Source organism: Ctenopharyngodon idella, chromosome 23 (assembly GCF_019924925.1).
Source record: "Ctenopharyngodon idella isolate HZGC_01 chromosome 23, HZGC01, whole genome shotgun sequence".
Lineage (NCBI taxonomy): Eukaryota > Metazoa > Chordata > Actinopteri > Cypriniformes > Xenocyprididae > Ctenopharyngodon > Ctenopharyngodon idella.
Window position 1 is genome coordinate 3,515,995 of NC_067242.1, and position 19,006 is coordinate 3,535,000.

The 19,006-nt window shown below is 36.7% G+C and overlaps 1 protein-coding gene across 2 annotated transcripts in view; it reads left to right on the forward strand.

Annotated features, from left to right (window-relative positions):
* nck1b (NCK adaptor protein 1b) overlaps positions 1–19,006 on the forward strand; it is a 61,784-nt gene that overhangs the window by 12,881 nt on the left and 29,897 nt on the right. The window contains exons 1-2 of one of the 2 annotated variants that reach the window (XM_051882703.1): positions 7,117–7,135; positions 16,355–16,406. The gene's annotated coding sequence lies outside the window, so the exon portion shown is untranslated. Of the gene's footprint in view, positions 1–7,116; positions 7,136–16,354; positions 16,407–19,006 lie in introns of those variants that run through there. The other variant, XM_051882702.1, reaches the window with a different exon arrangement.

Here is a 19,006-nt window from a genome sequence, read left to right on the forward strand (position 1 = left end):
TCTTTGGCGCGCCAAAAAACAAAATAACGGATTATATAGTGATAGCCGATTTCAAAACACTGCTTCATGAAGCTTCGGAGCATTATGAATCAGTGTATCGAATCAGCAGTTCGGAGCGCCAAAGTCACGTGATTTCAGCAGTTTGGCGGTTTGACACGTGATCCAGATTGTGTTCATCTGAAAGAAGAAAGTCATAAACACCTAGAATGCCTTGAGGGTGAGGAAATCTTGGGGTAATTTTCATTTCAAAGTGAACTAATCCTTTAAATACAATGAAACGATACACAAAAATTTTTTTGTTTTTTTTGTTATAAGAAAAAAAAGTATTAAACCTGTTATGACATTTTTTTTTTTTTTTTTTTCCCTCCCAACTTATTTCAATATGTGACAATACTGTATACCGTGATAAAAGCTTCAGCAGTTATCATGACATGAAACTTTGATAATGTCACATGCCTAATTAATATATGTCACAATTACGGTTACGATTACATGTTGACTTTTAAGTTTATATGTGTGTGTACTATAGGGTTGTATAACATCAACGTACGTGAAACAGTATGTCACCTGTGTGTTTGAGCGGGAGAAACCGAAATATTTTAGCATTTGACCTTGATCTTTAAATAGGCCAAGAGAAAAACAGGTGTTTGGTGTGTGAAATGACTGTTTTCCACTTATCTTGTTCACTCTTGTGATGAATTTGAATGCACTGCTGCAGGATTTAGTGCACTAATGTCTCCTGGTAGCTTGTTTGCTGTTGTGGCAGGACTCACAGGACTGCTGTCTGTTAGAAATAAGAGGATACAGTGGAAGATGAAGCCATATAACACCTGTTAAAAGCATTGGCTTTCTAGACGTGAAATCTGTGTGGTTTACAAATTAGTAGATTTTTTTCTTTTTTCTTGAGTGCAGCAGTGAATTCATCGTCATACAGGGGTTGTTTTCTATCGTCCATTCTTTAAATTCACCATGAAATCAAAATTGACCATTCTTATTTTTTATGGAATATTGCAGTATAATGATTTAATTGTGCACATCAATGTTTTTAAATTCATGTTCCCTCATTTTCTTTAATCAAAATAACTTCCCCTCCCTCTTGCAGCAACATCTCTTCTCTAATGACGTGTTTACTGACACGAGGGCGGGGCAACCTGTCACTCACACAAGATTCACCAATAGCAAACCACAACCATTTAGTCAATTCCACATGTACAAAATGAAGGCCCACACTACATTTGTTCTTGCTCGAGAAGCCATTTCATTCGGATAAGCATCACAATAGGGAAGATAAGAATATCGCAACCTCCATTTCATGCCGACTTTAATAAACATGTAAGTCGCTAGTTAAGTACATGTAAAAATGTAATGACTTAGTCAGTGGTGTGACAGTAATGTAAACGTGAACGTGCCTTAAAGTGTTAGTTAACCCAAAAATGAAAATTATCCTATTATTTACTCACCCTCAAGCCACCCTAGTATTAAACTATCTTCTTTCAGACAAACACAATCTGAGATGTATTTAAAAATATCCTGGCTATTCCAAGCTTTATAATGGTAGGTCGTCTGCTGGAAGCTGTTTTTTGAATTGATAAAGTTTTAAATATGGATATTTTTTCAACGCTTCAAAAGGCCTTTATTAACCCCCTGGAGCCGTAAGGATTATTTTTATGATGGATGAATGCATTTTTTGGGCTTCACTACCATTATATAGCTTGGAAGAGCCAGGATATTTTTTTTTTTAAATATATCTCGGATTGTGTTCGTCTGAAAGAAGATAATCATATACACCTACGATGGCTTGAGGGTGAGTAAATCATGGGATAATTTTCATTTTTGGGTGAACTAACCCTTTAAGCAGCTTTCTCACATGTAAACATACTGAAAGAGAACAACAACTGGGTCTTTTTTCACTTCAAGCTCACTTTTTGAGTCAACTGAAAGTCTGAATTTGGTCCATTTAGGTAGTTTGTAGTTGTGCACACACTATCGAACATGAACACTAAATGATTACAGAAGTAAAACTGGACATCATAGACTGAACAATTGAGCTTTGCACACCACCAAAATTTCCCCAAAAGTTGTTCCGAACACAAACCCATGCAGAAATGTGCCTTGTTGCTAGGAGGTACATGATACATGGGAAAAGTGTTCTAAAATCGGCTCAAGATATCAAACATGTATGATATCCTCTGACTGGATGGAATCATAAACTGAATGGAAATTTCTTTTATTTTTAAATCAAGAGTTCTGTCAAATCTGTCAACTCAGCATCTTTTGGCAGCTAGAGCTGACTCATCCAGACTGCTGATCGGGGTGAAAAATCTGAGGGAAAAAAAATTGTAGTGTATTCCAGACTTCGTTGTTTAGTGTATAATGTCTAGTTTCTTTGTAACCATTTCCAAAGTCTACAAGTGTATATTGCTTAGTGTTTTAAAATCTCTTCAGATTTTAAATGTTGTGTGATGTATTTCAGCCTCATTAGTATTCCTGTAAAATTTGCCTAAAATGCCTTAAAAAAGGCATACCCAAAGAAAATTGCATGCTGTTCTTGAACCATTCGGAGTATATGGATGGTTTTGGTCTCTTTTGAAAGGTATGTGTTAAACAAGGTGATTTTGACCCAAAAATGTATACATTTATTCAGTATTATTGACACTGGCAGTATATATAACAGTTTAAACTGATAACTTTGTCAAAGCCTTCTTGCCTAAAGGCAGTTCTTGGCTGTTTTAAGCTACAAAGTGCTACAAAGGCTTCATGCTATTAAGCAAAAATATGGCTCTGCAAAAAGGCAGGGACATTTTGTATTCACAAAATAGGTTCTGTGGTAAAACAGCTATAGGGATAATTCATTTTATTAGGCCTTGTGGGGAAATGGGCGGTTAAATTATGATCATGCTGTTACCACATGGTGTAATGCATTTGGTCTGATTCTTTTGTAATGCTAAAAGGGCCTTAAAATGACTCCAGACTGAGATATAAAAGCTGCCTTTATTTTAACTTGTCATTTATTAGTGCTTTTATTGGCGATTGACTCCTGAATATGAATTAGATTATGAATACTGCTAGATTTTTACATTTTGTGGAGAATATGTCCGTGCAGACTCACTGCTACAGTGCAAATGTCATGTGTTGTGTCTGGTTTCCAAACTATTGCTATGCTTTTGTTAAGGTACTTTTAGCAGTTTTATTGTGAGTGTGATTGCTTAGAAAAGTGATTGTACACCTGGCTTACATGATTTGAGGTATCATTCAGCATAAACGGTCACGAGTTACGTGCTGAAGTTACTACTTAGGGTTAGCGGTTTGTTGAAATATGAATTGCAGTAACTATTCAAATACACTGGAGGTCTGTTAGCACGATCATAAGTCTGATCATGAGTGGTTTTATTATGGAAAATGTCAAAGGAAGCCCTGAGGGAGTCAGCCCAAGTTTTCAGCCCAAAGATATTAAGGTCCTTTTGTGAAGAGAGCAGATTCCTTGTATGACTTTTGCTCTAGTCAAGTGGTCGTCCCCTGACGGAGCTCTATATAAGGCATAATAAACTGAATGTGTGTTTCAGGGGCTTGCGTAGCCATCCTGTTTAACACACTTGCGTAAGCAGCCCGAGCCTCCATACTCTGCCTAAATCAACAGGCCTGGATTTCTCCTCTAAACCTCACGCCGACATTAGCGCCACATAAATGACTATTGGATGATCAAGTTTTGTGTGTTCAGCTGCTTTGATATTATATGGTCTTCTTCATTGACAGGGGGTATGGGATATCTGAACCTTCGCTTGGATGATACACACACAGAGAGGTCTTCTTTAAAGATGATTAATTGGTTTTAAACTTGAGCTTTTATAAGGCTGCGCAAGTTGGAAAATAGGATGAGTGCCTATGGAAAACAGTTTTCCCTGCTCTCTTGAATTAAAGGGATAGTTCACCTAAAAATAAATATTGTCATTTATTTACTCACCCTCATGTTGGGTCACAAAAAGAGATATTTAGTAGTTTGTTAACACTGCTCTTTTCCATACAATGAAAACATGCTGTCAATTTCTTGACCATTGAAAATCTTTAAAATTAAACAATTTGGAAATGTCACTTTGGGGTCCCAATATCTATGGGACTGAACTATATAGGGCATTGAAAATGAAGATTTCAAAAGGAAAGTTTATGAATAAAGAGAATCTATACGGTTATTTAGATATCTTGAATATTTTAAGAGTTACAGGCATGTAAACTTTGGAAAAGGAATATTTACGGCATTCAGACAGGTATGCAATTGAGTTAATAGAAAAACACAAGAAAACATTTTTAGTTTCAACATTATTTGTTCTTCAGATATTCCTCTTTAAAATAAAAAAAAAAAGTATCAGCTGTATGCAAAGTGACCCACATTTGGTTTTTGACCACTGAAAATGTGTACAATTTACTTACCAAATTAATCCCAGAGCCACATTAAGATCTCCATATCTCTGGGATTGAACCATTGAGGGCCTTTAAAATAAAGATACCAAAAGGAAAGTTTGTTAAGAACCAGAATCTAAAAGGATATTAAGATATCTTTAATATTTCTTGAGTTACAGGCATGCAAACTTGAGGCAAAAAAACACAAGAAGTGCTTTTTACCATTTTTGAACCGTCATTGTTGGCATATAATGAAACAAAGATTGCTAAAGTCAACAGATTTTACTAATAGACCTACACAATCTCTGTGTAAATCTAAAATAATGATGCTGCTGTTTTTACACCCCTGTAAATTGGCTCCAAATTTTAGGTAAAAATTGTCATTTTTATAAAATAGTGGATTACTCAGTAAATATACATCTGTGACATTGATTATGTTGACTTTCATCACTATTTATGTTTGTCTTTCTACAGAAAAATATTAACAGAATCACAAAATTTGACCCGGGGAGATTTCCGAAACTTGGTTGATTTGACACGGAATGACCCAAATCTCTTTGCGTAACCACAATACCACACTGTAAAAAATGATGGGTTGTTTCAACTCATGTTTGGGTCAGATATGGACAACCCCAACCTTAAATTAACCTTGGTAAATTTAAACCAACAGTTTGACTGATCCATATTTGGCCCAAACGTGTTGAAACAACCCAACATTTTTTAGAGTGCAGTTTGCAACATCAAGCATCAAAACAGACTTGTAGTTTTTGTACAGCTAAAATAACTCTTACACTTGTTGTAAAAGTGTTCACTGTTATAGACATGCTCTAACCACCACGTCAGTTCAAACTCTTCTGGTTTAAGGTCCTCTGCTACTAGTCCATCAGTGTGTGTGATGTGTCAAAGGAAGTGAGGCAGTGCCGGAGGGGGAAAATACACAGATTGCATTCCAGCAGGCACCAGAGCCCTGTGATTTGAGTTGCCTGTCAGAGGCATTATGTTACAGCGTCTAGGAGCTCGCGCTGGGCCGGCCAACAGCTACTGCTAGTCTATCAGAGTGAACAGTTCTACCTCATAAACTACTGTCCGATCCAGTCTGCTGGGCCAGTATTTAGTCATGGAATGGAATTTGAAGTTTTATGATGTAATCTGCATTTGAATCAGTGGACTTGTATGTTGGTACAGACTGAGATTCTAAGTTTAAACTATTACGCCATCAGTCAAATTCTCTGCACAGTTGAGGATCATATAACTACTGGTTTTTGACTCATTTTGAGTTGGACTACATGACATCACAAACCCCAAAATTTACATAAACCCTGCCCCCGAGAACACACAACAAAGGGGGTGAGGCCATGTTGCGCTGCTTTAAAGAAGAGGAAGAGTTGTTGTAGTAGAGTGTTGTTACCATGCCGTCATTTTACGCTGGACTGCTTCACAAACAAGGGTCAGTTCAACATTGGATTTGTGCTAGTCGATAAGTTGAATCAACTTTCCAGCAACACCATAAATTTATCCACTAATCATTCAGAAATGTCCAGTTTCATTCTAAAAGTTGTAACTTCTTCCTGAGTCTCTCCATCAGTGTCGACTCCGGTTTGAACAATGTAAGGCTGAACACCATTACTGACAATCCTCATTTTGGCTGCGTGAGATTCTCCAGCTTTGTTGTTGTTGAGCAACCGAAGCGTGAGCTGTTAAAGCTCCGCCCTCTTGTGGAAAGGGGGCCGGGAGCAGCAGCTCATTTGCATTTAAAGGGACACACACAAAAACGGCGTGTTTTTGCTCACACCCAAGTAGAGGCAAATTTGTAAGTAGCCATGAAAACAGAATTGACCACTTCATAAATGTGCATAATCCACCAGTAAAATAGGTAGAATTAATATCAACTAGTAATATATCATATATATCATAAATATATAATATTTTTTTCCCACTCAGTATTCTGCTTGTGTGACCTTAGGAAAGGTAAATGTTGTCTATTAAAAGGAGAATGTTTGTTTAGACACCTTGAGACGTTCAGTGTGATCAGTACTGATGGATGGATATACTTTACTGATCCTTAGGTAAAATGTATATCCATAACACATTGAATGATGCAAAGACTCGCACAATAAACGTACATACCATGCTGCAGAAAGTGGCATTGCTCTGTAATTTAACCCTCATTAATTCTGTCATTCATCATTACCCATCACTCCCCTGTCGCCCCCTTTCTCAGGATCTCCAAGGGCACATAAAAGCATCTCCCAGCCCTTCAGATCTCTAGGGTGGGCACCTTTGGCTGTCTGTCACTCATCATGCAGTCGATGAATGCTTGTCAAGCCCTGGTGGCGGGCTGAGATGTTGCAGAGGAAGTGGTTAGCGACTCTATCTCCCTCTTACCTCAGCTAGACACAATGGGAGAGGAAGTTGTGCACTCTTAGACTGCAGCAGTGTGTGTCAGGTGCGGTCTATCTCTATTGCCGCAATGGTTGCAGCATTCTTAAGACATCTGTAGACCTCCTTTGTTACGGTTTGCAGTGCACACTCTTTATTTTGAGTACTTAAGGTTAGTAGTAACAGGTTTTTTTTGTAGTGAACCCTACAGTGGGTTACAGGAGTAAGGCCTTGTTAACCGACAAGCAGTTCAGATTGTTAGCAGGAATATGAACGTAAAGAAGAGGATACAATGTCACAAAGTTGTCATCAATGCCAAGACCGGAAAACGTCACTAATGAACCTGTGGTTTTCGGAAAAGGTTGGACTTCTTCTAGTTTTTGTTTGAGCAGTTGAGTGTTAATTATTTATTAGCACTTTATCCATAAAATAAGAATCAGAGGCGATCGCATGTCTCGGTTTAGTCGCTAACCTAAAGAGCTTTTTATATGCTGTATTGCTGTGAAACCTAGGGCCTATAATTGTGTCACTCCTGTGTTGGCCTTTGAAGACAATCAGTAAGTGACTGATTTGCAACACTTTACCACACAAATAAAGCTCTGCACGAAAGACTCAGTCGTTCAGTGCGATTTGTGAACTCAGTTGTGAATGTTTCGTTCACAAATCGGACATTGCTCTTGCATTTTGGAGCTGGTCTAGGTTTGTTTTAGTTCAAAGTAAAGGGGAAAGGTATGTATTTATTTTAAATGTAGTAAAGTAAGATGAGTCTTGCTTTTGATTACAGTAGCGTTTGACGTTAGCATGTCGTTAACAGCCAATTAATGTTAACAAATACTGAAAATAGCTGCAATTGGAGCAGTCCAATTCACAGAGGAGTTATTCATTTTGATTTGTGGACTGATTCAGCATGTTCATTGAAAAGAATTGTCTCAGTGTTTCATTTATGAATTGGACATTGCTCTCATGTTTTGGAGCTCGTCTAGGTTTTGTTCAGTTTTGGGAAAGAAAGGAACAGATTTAGGGATGATATTTGACCGGTCAACTGTTAACAGTCAGTAAGAGTTTCGAATAATTCTTTGTTAAACGGTTAAGTTATTTTTTCAAGATAATCTTAAAACATTTGATGCATGTTTAAAAAAAAAAAAATAATAATTATACGCATATCAGTCAATTGCGTTGAGAGAAAAAAAACACACATAAGTTGACAACTAATCCTTTACATTTTACCAGTATTCAGAACAGAACAATAATGAAAATATAAGTAGCTAAAATTAAAATTATAAAATAAAACGCACATTATAGTGGCATTCGTTATAAACAACATATATAAATGTCAAGCCAAAACTAATTTATTTAATGCGAAACTGAAATGAATCTCTCATTAATTAATGATTGGTGGTTGAGCGTCTGTTTTCGTCAGGAAAATTAACCGAAATGCACATCCCTATACAGAATGTTTCTTATGAAGTGTAGCGCTAAAAGACCCGATGCAGAAAGAATGTCACAAAGCTAACAGCTCAGTATTCCTACTAGCATAAAAATACTATAGCAATATAATAGTACACTGTAATTGGAACTAATTTTACGTTCTTTTTATTCTTTTTCTAGTGTTGGATGAAATATAAACAACATTTCTGTTACTTTGTTTGCCATCTTGGATTTTTTTTTTTTTTTTTTTATATTTTAGTGTTCTCGGCTCAATATGTTGTGAAATTGCCTTAACTGCAAAGGATTCATGTGATGCAACCTTAGAATTTTGTCAAACATAAGATTTCTTAAATTTAGACTCGGACTTCGTAACCCTTTCAGGGTTTTTCCGGCAATGAAAATATTTGGCGGCCGCCAAAATACATTTTTGTCCCGCCAAAGATTTATTTGATCATTTAATGTGCCGTTCTGCAGCACCAATACCCGCTGATATCCGGCTGCTTTAAAACATTTTAAAATGCTCCCTTTAGTGTTTGTTTTAGTGCTCCGTGAAGAGCATCAAAGGTTTCTATTTACGACGTTTTTTTGCGGTGTTGAGCTTTGTAGCCAGTAACATGCATCTGTTGAGCGTGTGAATGCAATGGCCAATCAGATGTTTAAGTTAGTCAGAACCAGCTCAACACCACTCAAAATGGTGGAGTTTTTGCATTCTTTAATTATAACCAACAAAGTATAAACACGATAACAATAAGAGATCCATTTCACAGCGTAGACGGCTTCATTGATTATAACGGGAGTTTTTGCAAGAGTGCAGCTTTGTGCACCTCATGTTGAACTGAAGTAATTGACAGCTTCAGTGATTATAATTAAATAATTGATAAATGCTCGATTGAATCAGGTTTACAGTGATAACCATAGCAATGGACAGAACAAAACATGTCAAATGATCTCTGCATTAAGTCTTGGAGTCTAAATGCAAAATAATTCGATTTTTCTATGTAATGTTACTTTTATTACTAACTTTTCAAATCAGTCACTCATTGACTTTTTATATAAATTTACAGATTTTTAAATATAAAATAGCTCTAAGCACTTTATGCTTTATGATCTGTCCTGACAGTGATTGCTTTTATTTCATGAACCAATAGGATTAATATTACAAACTGTTCACATGGGTAGGCTACTTTTTACTGAATGTGTAGTTCATCCACTACTACCACCATAGACCATTTTTCACACAGGAAGAACCCTGCTTTATATATATACACTATAGCTATTTTGTGGTTTTTGGCCTGTTCATAACATTCGCATATGAATATCTTCTTTTAACCATCAGTTAACCATATCAGTTGTAGTTGGCTTTCATTAGATGCACGTCAATAGGAGAGTGAGATGGTCCAGATCGGCTCTGCATTTCCTCTTGGCCTTATCAGGGTTACTGAATTTTATTGTAGTGTTGATGGATGTTGAAAAGATTTCCTCAGATTGTCTCCTCAGGCAGTAAATGGTAATTAAAAGCAAGCACGCTTCTTCAGGTTGGTCCAGTTTTCACTGCTTTAGCTTGGATTTTATTTGACATTACAGTGGATATATATTCACAAACATAGACGTTTGGACACAAATACTACAGTTTCTACATTTCTGGTTACAAACACAATCTTTTGTAGTGTACTTTTTTCAATTCATTTTTGTGAGAGTATGCTCGAAATTGTTTAATTTTTGTTGTTGTTGAAAAATATTTACTTAAAATATTGGCATTATCATATTATTATGCACTAAATTAATAACTGATGATTTCTACAGTGGAACTAAATCAACACTGAACTTACTCAAGCTAAACAATGACACTATTTTATTCTAGAGCTGCTAGACCGCCGAACAAAACTTTGATGCATAATTTTCCTGTTATCACTGTAAAACTGCTTTGAATCAATCTGTGTTGTAAAAAGAGCTAAATAAATAAAGGTGAATTGACTTGACTATTAGCCATAATGTAAAAATCTTACTCTCACTTAAATGTTGACCTTTAAAAACATTAGTAATTTAATATAATGTTGGAAGAAGAACATTCAGAGAAGGGACACTGTCCCAGAGGGAGGCACATTTTCAGATTTTGATATACATAAATATTACTTTTTTTTTTTTTTTTTTTTCTGTGGATTAACTTGCTCAGATTAATTGTCCACCAGAAGACTAATAATGTGTGGTAACAAAGTAAATAGGGTAAATTTTTCATTTAATGTGGACAGTATTGGGACCGTAATATTGGGCATTTATTGGTTAAAGGCATCTTTACACAGGCAAGTTAAGGCTTCTCCATGCCTGCTCAAAATTCTGTATAAAGACGCAATGCAGCATAAAAGCCAGGCTATATAATGCCTGCTCTGACCCACCTCAGCCCCTAACAATATGCAGTTAACATTGTTGTGTACATGCATTTGTGTCACTTCTGAGCAGCATTAAACAGTCTATGTAAAGACACTTAAAGGATTAGCTCATTTCAGAAATAAAATATCATCCAAGATGTTTCTTTGTATTTATTTCTTCAGTTGAAAAGAAATGAAGGTTTTTGAGGAAAACATTCCAGGATTTTTCTTCATATAGTGGACTTCAACAGCTACAACAACAGGTTGAAGGTCCAAATTGCGGTTTCAGTGCAGCTTCAAAGGGCTCTACACAATCCCAGACGAGGAATAAGAGTCTTATCTAGCGAAACGATCTGTCATTTTCTAAAAAATAAAAATTTATATACTTTTTAACCACAAATGCTCGTCTTGCACTGCTCTGCGATGCGCCACGCATGACGTAATCACCTTGGAAAGGTCACGCGTGATGTAGGCAGAAGTAGCGATCATGTAAAGACTAAGTCAAACGACCTTTACAAAAAAAGGTAAAACAACGATGTTGGATGATTTTAAAGTTGGAGGAGAAAATGAGATGGAGTTTTTCGCCCTACCGCGGTACTTCTGCCTACATCACGCGTGACCTTTCCAACATGATTACGCGATGCGTGGCGCGTCGCAGAGCTAGTGCAAGATGAGCATTTGTGGTGTGACTGATCATTTCGCTAAACTGCTTCCCTCATCTGGGATCATGTTGAGCCCTTTGAAGCTGTATTGAAACTGCAATTTTGACGTTTAACCCGTTGGTAACTGTTGAAGTCAACTATATGGAGAAAAATGCTGGAATGTTTTCCTCACAAACCTTAATTCCTTTTCAGCTGAAGAAAGAAAGACATGAACATCTTGGATGACATGGGGGTGAGTAAATTAACAGGAAATTTTAATTCTGAAGTGAACTAATCTATTAAATGCCACTTCAGAAGCGCTTAATTTTGTAAATTTGGCATAACAGCCATATAGCATGAAAATAACTATCAACTTTTAATATTGGTGCATATTTACTACAGTTTAATGGTGTCTGAATTAGTTGAATCATTGCTACTTAGACCATAAATTAAAACTAAAAAAATGTAAGGGTTTTGATGAGAATGTATTAGTCAGGTCTAGGGCTGGGCGATAAACAATGTCATATCAAGATCACAATAAAATTGTGTTAATAACGATTATAAGCTCTGGTTTCTCCAGGCTTAAGTCATTGCCAGCATACTCTTTAAGCTGGCAGGGTTATCAAATTATATATCGTGATGTATCTTGATATTGATCAATATGGAAACAAATATCGTTATCATATTTTTTGCCATATTGCCCAGCCCTAGTCAAGTCCCAAAAGACAATAGGGCCACTATACAAATAAGAGTTGCAAAGTTCCCCTTCAGTGCTTCTTAGCGCTTACATCTGTATCTCCAGCACTCGATATCATTCTTCATTTCATGACTACTTATGCAGAGTGCCCTGCATTTAGAAATCATTTGTAAGCACATAACATTTGCAGGGATTATAAAGCTCACACACATGCTGAAAATGAACGTGTAGGACAAACCCAACACATCTGTGCTGTTCCACTCCAACTCAAATGAGTGAAAAGGTTTCTGGGACGGCAGAATTCAGGGCTGAGAGACAGATGGAGAGGGAGGCTCATTTCAGCTCGCGTGACCTCAATAGTGTGACTAGAGCCCAGATGCAGAGGTTTTGTTGTTCTTCTAGCACACAGTCTCTTCTGTGAAGTGCATCTCTTTTATCAGCAGTGCTTGAGCTCGAAGAGCACAGATGCACACGGTTGGAGGTTTCTTGAAGCTAATGTGTTTGTTCTATCAGACATAAAGGCGCTGCCCTACTGTGACTTTTGTAATGATAAACGCAGACCGCGTTCATTTTTAGCGTGTAAAGAGCTGCAGTTCTGTAGCTTTAGAGATTCCTACCACATCTTTGCTGTCTTCAATGTGTAATCTTTCTGAAACATGCCTTGAAGCCCGTTCAAACTAAGAATGATAACTGTATTAATTATTATAACGATAACTGTGTTATAAGTGCACACTGAGTTTTGTTGTCTGCCAATTTAAATGCATGAGCTCTTTAAAGCAGGACGGATTCTGATTAGTTGTCAATGTTTTTATTGTTCATCAGCTGGAAAAAAATGATTCTGAAAGTGATTCATATTGTTCCTCTCTGCCGTTATCGGTATTATGTTGTGAACTCTGCTATTCTTTTATATTTAGAAAGATTTTTAGAATAATATCTTTATCATTATCATTATAGTTATCGCTCTTGGTGTGAACGGGCCTTTATAGACCCCATGAAATCAAAATTGGCTTTTGAGTCTCTGACATTATTTCCTTCTCTTTTCTTCACTTCTAAATCATATTAGCGTCCTTTACAATGAGAATGTTTCTAAACACAATTGGTTTGATACCTTTTGTTATCTGTCAAACTGATAAAGCATTTCAGATTATCCTTCTTCAATTTTTTTACAGTTCGGTAGATGGCAGAAATGGTAATTAGGCATCATTCCTCCAGTCTTCAGTGTCACATGATCCTTCAGAAACCAATCTAATATGCTGATTCACTGCTCAAGAAGCATTTCTTATCATACATTTTTGGAAGCCATGATGTTTTTTTGTTTTTTTTTCAGGATTCTTTGATGAATAGAAAGTTCAAAAGAACAGCATTTTCTTTTTAAATAGAAATATTTCTAACAGTATAAATGTCTTTACTGTCACTCTTGATGAATTTAATTTATCCTTGCCCAATAAAAGTATTGATTTCTTAAAGGGTTAGTTCACCCAAAAATGAAAATTCTGTCATTAATTACTCACCCTCATGTCGTTCCACACCCGTAAGACCTTCATTCATCTTCGGAACACAAATTAAGATATTTTTGATAAAATCCGATGACTCAGTGAGGCCTGCATTGACAGCAAGATAATTAATACTTTCAGATGCCCAGAAATCTACTAAAGACATATTTAAAACAGTTCATGTGACTACAATGGTTCAACCTTAATGTTATGAAGCAACGAGAATACTTTTTGTGTGCCAAAAAAACAAAATAACGACTTTATTCAACAATATCTAGTGATGGGCGATTTCAGAACACTGCTTCATGCAGATTCGAAGCTTTACGAATCTTTTGTTTCGAATCAGTGGTTCGGAGCGTGTATCAAACTGCCAAAGTCACGTGATTTCAGTAAACGAGGCTTCGTTATGTCATAAGTGTTTCGACACGTTTCGAAATTTCAATGGTTCACGTGACTTTAACAGTTTGATACATGCTCCGAATCATTGATTCGAAACAAAAGATTCGTAAAGCTTCAAATCTGCTTGAAGCAGTGTTTTGAAATCGCCCATAACTAGATATTTTTGAATAAAGTCGTTATTTTGTTTCTTTTGGCTCGCAAGAAGTATTCTTGTCGCTTCATAACATTAAGGTTGAACCATTATAGTCACATGAACTGTTTTAAATATGTCTTTAGTACCTTTCTGGGCATTGAAAGTGGAGGCCTCAATGCAGGCCTCACTGAGCCATCGGATTAATTTGTGTTCTGAAGATGAACTCAGGTCTTATGGGTGTGGAATGACATGAGGGTGAGTAATTAATGACAGAATTTTCATTTTTGGGTGAACTAACCCTTTAAAAAACAACATACAGACCACAAACTTTTAAATGGTAATGTAATTCCTAACCAATTCCTTTTACATACTTAAGCAATGTTGAGTTCCTTATTTTTCAGCAGTAACACCTCAACAAGGAGGTAAAGAAGACTACCAAAGGTCGTGAAGGTCTTTGAGAAGGACACATGTTCATTTCAAGAAAGACAGTAGTGATAAAGAGAAAGAAGGGGGTTAAGGAGAATGTGATGGTTAGATTAGTGTATGGCGTATGATTGGCCTTCACTTTGTGTTCTCTGGCTGTGAACTCCAGCTATGCGTTGGGAGTGAAGGGACTGAAGGCTTTGTCTGCCAGAGTTAAGGAGTGTCTCGCTGACTGTCTCTGCACACTGTTGTTCACTTTACCTCCCAGTATTCATTAATCTAATTAGTGAAGCTGCTAGAGGTTTGAAGTTCCTAATACCACATGATAGAGCCCATTAAAATAAATCTAGTTTACTTTGCAGCAGAGTTAATCAACAGAGATGTGCATGTTAGAGATGTGTGAGATGAACGTATCAAATCATTTGATTGTAGCGTGTTTGTATGTTCCAAAAACGTTGCGAGGTAAGCAGTCAGAAACTTTATGCATCTAAGATTCTTTGTTCTTGTCCATCTGAGGCAGCATTGCATGTGTCATTGGCCCAAATTTCACACTTGATGTGGACTTGCAGTTTTGCGGCCTTCGCTTGCACTTGTCGGTGATTTCCAAAAGGTTGTAGGGTGTTGCATTCTCATAAACTCGAAGGGCGAAGGGTTTTTGTGGCCCCGACCAGAGTCATTTAATGTACTGCCAGATACCGGAAGTTATTACAATCAATCCAGTTTGTGTTTCACAGCTGAACCGTTGCAAAATAAACAAGCTTATTTCTATATGGCTCCTATCAATTAATATCAATTAATATCAATTAATCTTAACAGTTTCACTTGGATGGAAAGGATGTACATGCAGGTATGATGATCATTCTATTCATCAGGATCAGTGTCCATATGTTTTATCAACAGTTCATGTTAGTATTATGTATTTACCATGTATTTACCGTGGTTTCTGTAACCTTAACCCAAAATACCACCAATTCTATATTTTTGATGACTCTGGTGGCTCATACCAACTTACTAACTTTATTATTTTAACAAAAACACCTTTTTCATTAGTGTTAGTGATATTCTTAAAATGTATGTGTATGTTAAGTAAAGTGGGACTGTACTTGTGTGTTAACCATTTTTTTATGAAATAAATTTGCTTGGTTCAAAAGGTCATGTCGCCCAGCCCAAACTTTGAGGGTTCATTCATTAGAGTAGTGTGATTTTCATGCATTCTGCAGTTAAAAACGATTGACCCTGGATTTAGGCAGGATTGATCAATTGATGACCACGGGATTAAGACAATATCGGTCAGGAACATTCCTCCTGATAGCTGCTTCTGGTTTGTAGCAACATAAATCATGGCCTCTTGAACTGGTCACTTTTTTTTTTTTTTTTTTTAACTGTATTTCTGATTCTTTTACTGAAGTCAGCTTTCAGTTTGTCAGGTATGATGTCAGGATTATGGATGTAAAGCACAGTTTTCCCTTTTTGTATTTGTTTTTTTCTTCTACCCACACGCTTGGCATCCGGTATGATGCATTTCAAATGAAACGGCATATCCTGCTTTTGCTGTTTGCGCCCTACTTTTGGATCTGCCTTTCCCCCCCCACTATCTTCCTGACTCACGCTTGGACAATAGACAATCGCTGGCCATCATTCTAGAGGAAGTGATCTCTCGCTTTGACTGCACGGAGATCATTTGACTATAAACCGTCTTCTGGCAGTCGTCGAATTGAGACCCTAAAACAATAGCCATCTTCATCAGTTATTTATTTAGCCAAATGGCACACAATGGCGGGGGAGATGATTGTCTTTGGCGGGTAAACAGAAGCACATTCCCAGTGTACATCTGAGGGTGTGCCCAACAGCGTACATGCCAGATGCTTCGCATCGGAGATGTTACACATTGATTTCTTTCCAAAGTCATTGCAGTCTGTTTCCATTTGTTGTTTCCTTTCTAGTTTTTGTCTTTGAAAACATGCAGTTTTGTTAAACTTACGGTTTTCTTTCTTGTCTAGGTCTGCCTTAGAGCATCTCTACTAAGACATCCACAGCTTTAATGCAGTACAGGTAAGCTTTTTAACCTACATTTATACATGATCTTTTATGTTTAGCATTTTGTGTTGAACATATTATACCAAATATGGAACCGTTTGGCAAGGCAAACTTTGATTAATTAGCTCGGCAAAACTTGAAAATGTAAGATTGTTGCCAGTTTTTCTTTGTGGTTGCTAGGGTGTTGCTAGGCAGTTGTTAGGGTTTTTGTGTGTGTGTGTGTGTGTGTGTGTGTGGTTAAAGGCTTCCCAAGTGTTGTGCCAATATGTGTTTAATGATGTTCTTAGTCTTTCCTTCCTTGTAACAGGGAAGCTCAGACAGAAGTTAGTTTACTTAGAATTGATGCGAGGTACTGTTTTTGTAATCAGAATACCAATAATACGCTGGGACTCTTATTTTGAAATGTCTATGGCTGCATTTACACTTGGTATTAAGCAGATCGGATCGTAAGCCAATCAGGACACGGCGCGTTTACATTTGTTCACATTAAGTGGCCTCTGTATCTGGATAACCGATCGGATTTCTGTTTCCCGCACAATATTTAAATTAGGTCTGTGGTGTGTTTGAAGCTTTACGAATCTATCTAATGTATATATGTATATATATGTGTATATGTGTGTATATATATTATATATATATGTGTGTGTATGTATATATATATATATATATATATATATATATATAAATATATAAATATATATATATATATATATATATATATATATATATATATATATATATATATATAAATATGTATATATATATATAATATGTATATGTGTGCGTGTGTATACATGGACACATACTCACAACTATATAACATATATACATATTATGTAAACACAAACTTTTATGTTAGATACAGTTAATCCCAATGAATTGTTTTGACAGCACTACATGAAACTGATTTTTTTTAGATGGTTTTTTAAAGTCACACACACATTCTCCTAAAAAAAAAAAAAAAAAAAAAAAAAAAAAGTTTTTAGGTGTTTGCTAGGACCTTGTGGGTGGTTGCAAATGATTACTAAGCGATTACTAAGCAAGGTGTGAGGTGTTCTTCATGCACTGCTACACAATTGACATGAAATTTTTTGCTGGCAAAATTTCGCTAATCTCAGCGCACCATTACACCGTGTCTACACCAGACGAGAGTGGTGCGACGCAACAAAAGCAAATAGACCCCATTATAATCAGAGATGCTGTCTTCTCTGGAAGCGACGCGACATGACAAATCCCAGACAGTAAACTAATGCCCCCTTCTATTTCTGACGTATTTCCAATGTTTTTGTCGCCAGACAGGATTGGTTTAATGTAACTAATGAAAACATGAGTCCAAAGACCTTTAGAAAGTAGGTCACCTATGTTGTGGCCTAGAGACATTTATGAGAAGGTGAACAAAGATGATAATCTATTCTGACAGCCAAGTTTGCTGTCTTGAGCCCTGCAGGCCAATCAGCAACGCTGTATTCTTGAGAACGCTACCTGGTCATGTCCTTCAGGCTCAAAGGTCTTCAGTGCACTGATTGGTCTCCAGTTCGCTGCTTCTGCTGTTGTTGTTGTTGTTGTTGTTGTTGTTGTTGTTATAATACAGAATTGTCATTTTAGATCCATCACGTCAATCTTAGTCATCCAGTTGAACATCAGGAACTCTGCAACTTCCATTTTAACTCCAGATTGTTCCCGGCAAATGCCACTGTTTGTTACGATGGAGTTCAGTTGAAGTCTTTGTGTTGGTGTTCCAAAGAGCAAGTTGACCTTGAAATGGGACATTGGAAGAGATTTTCTCTTCTTAAAGGATTAGTTCAATTTAGAATTAAAATTTCCTGATAATTTACTCACCCCCATGCCATTTAAGATGTTTGTTTCTTTCTTCAGTCGAAAAGAAATGAAAGTTTTTGAGGAAAACATTCCCAGATTTTTCTCCATATAGTGGACTTCAACGGCTACCAATGGGTTGAAGGTCCAAATTGCAGTTTCGATGCAGCTTCAAAGGTCTCTACACGATCCCAGACGAGGAATAAGGGTCTCAACTAGCGAAATGATCTGTCATTTTCTAAAAAATAAAAATGTATATACACACGTGACGTAGGCAGAAGTAGCGCGGTAGGGCGAAAAACTCCATCTCATTTTCTCCTCCAACTTCAAAATCGTCCGACATCGTTGTTTTTCCTTTTTTTGTAAAGGGCGTTTGACTTAGTCTTTGCACGTTCGCTTTGTAAACACTTGCGTGGTACTTCCGCCTACGTCATGTGTGACCTTTCCTACGTGATTACGTAATGTGTGGCGCATCGCAGAGCTAGTGCAAGACGAGCATTTGTGGTTAAAGTATATTATTATTTTTTTTTTTTAGAAAAATGACTGATCGTTTCGCTAGATAAGACACTTATTCCTCGTCTGGGATCATGTAGAGCCCTTTGAAGCTGCACTGAAACTGCAATTTGGACCTTCAACCCGTTGAACCCCAGTGAAGTCCACTATATGGAGAAAAATCCTGGAATGTTTTCCTCAAAAACCTTAATTTTAATTTTTTATTCTGAAGTGAACTAATCCTTTAAACCTTTTCTTAAATAGCAGAAGCTTTCCATCATTGTTTTCACTTGTTAAATAAAGTCTTG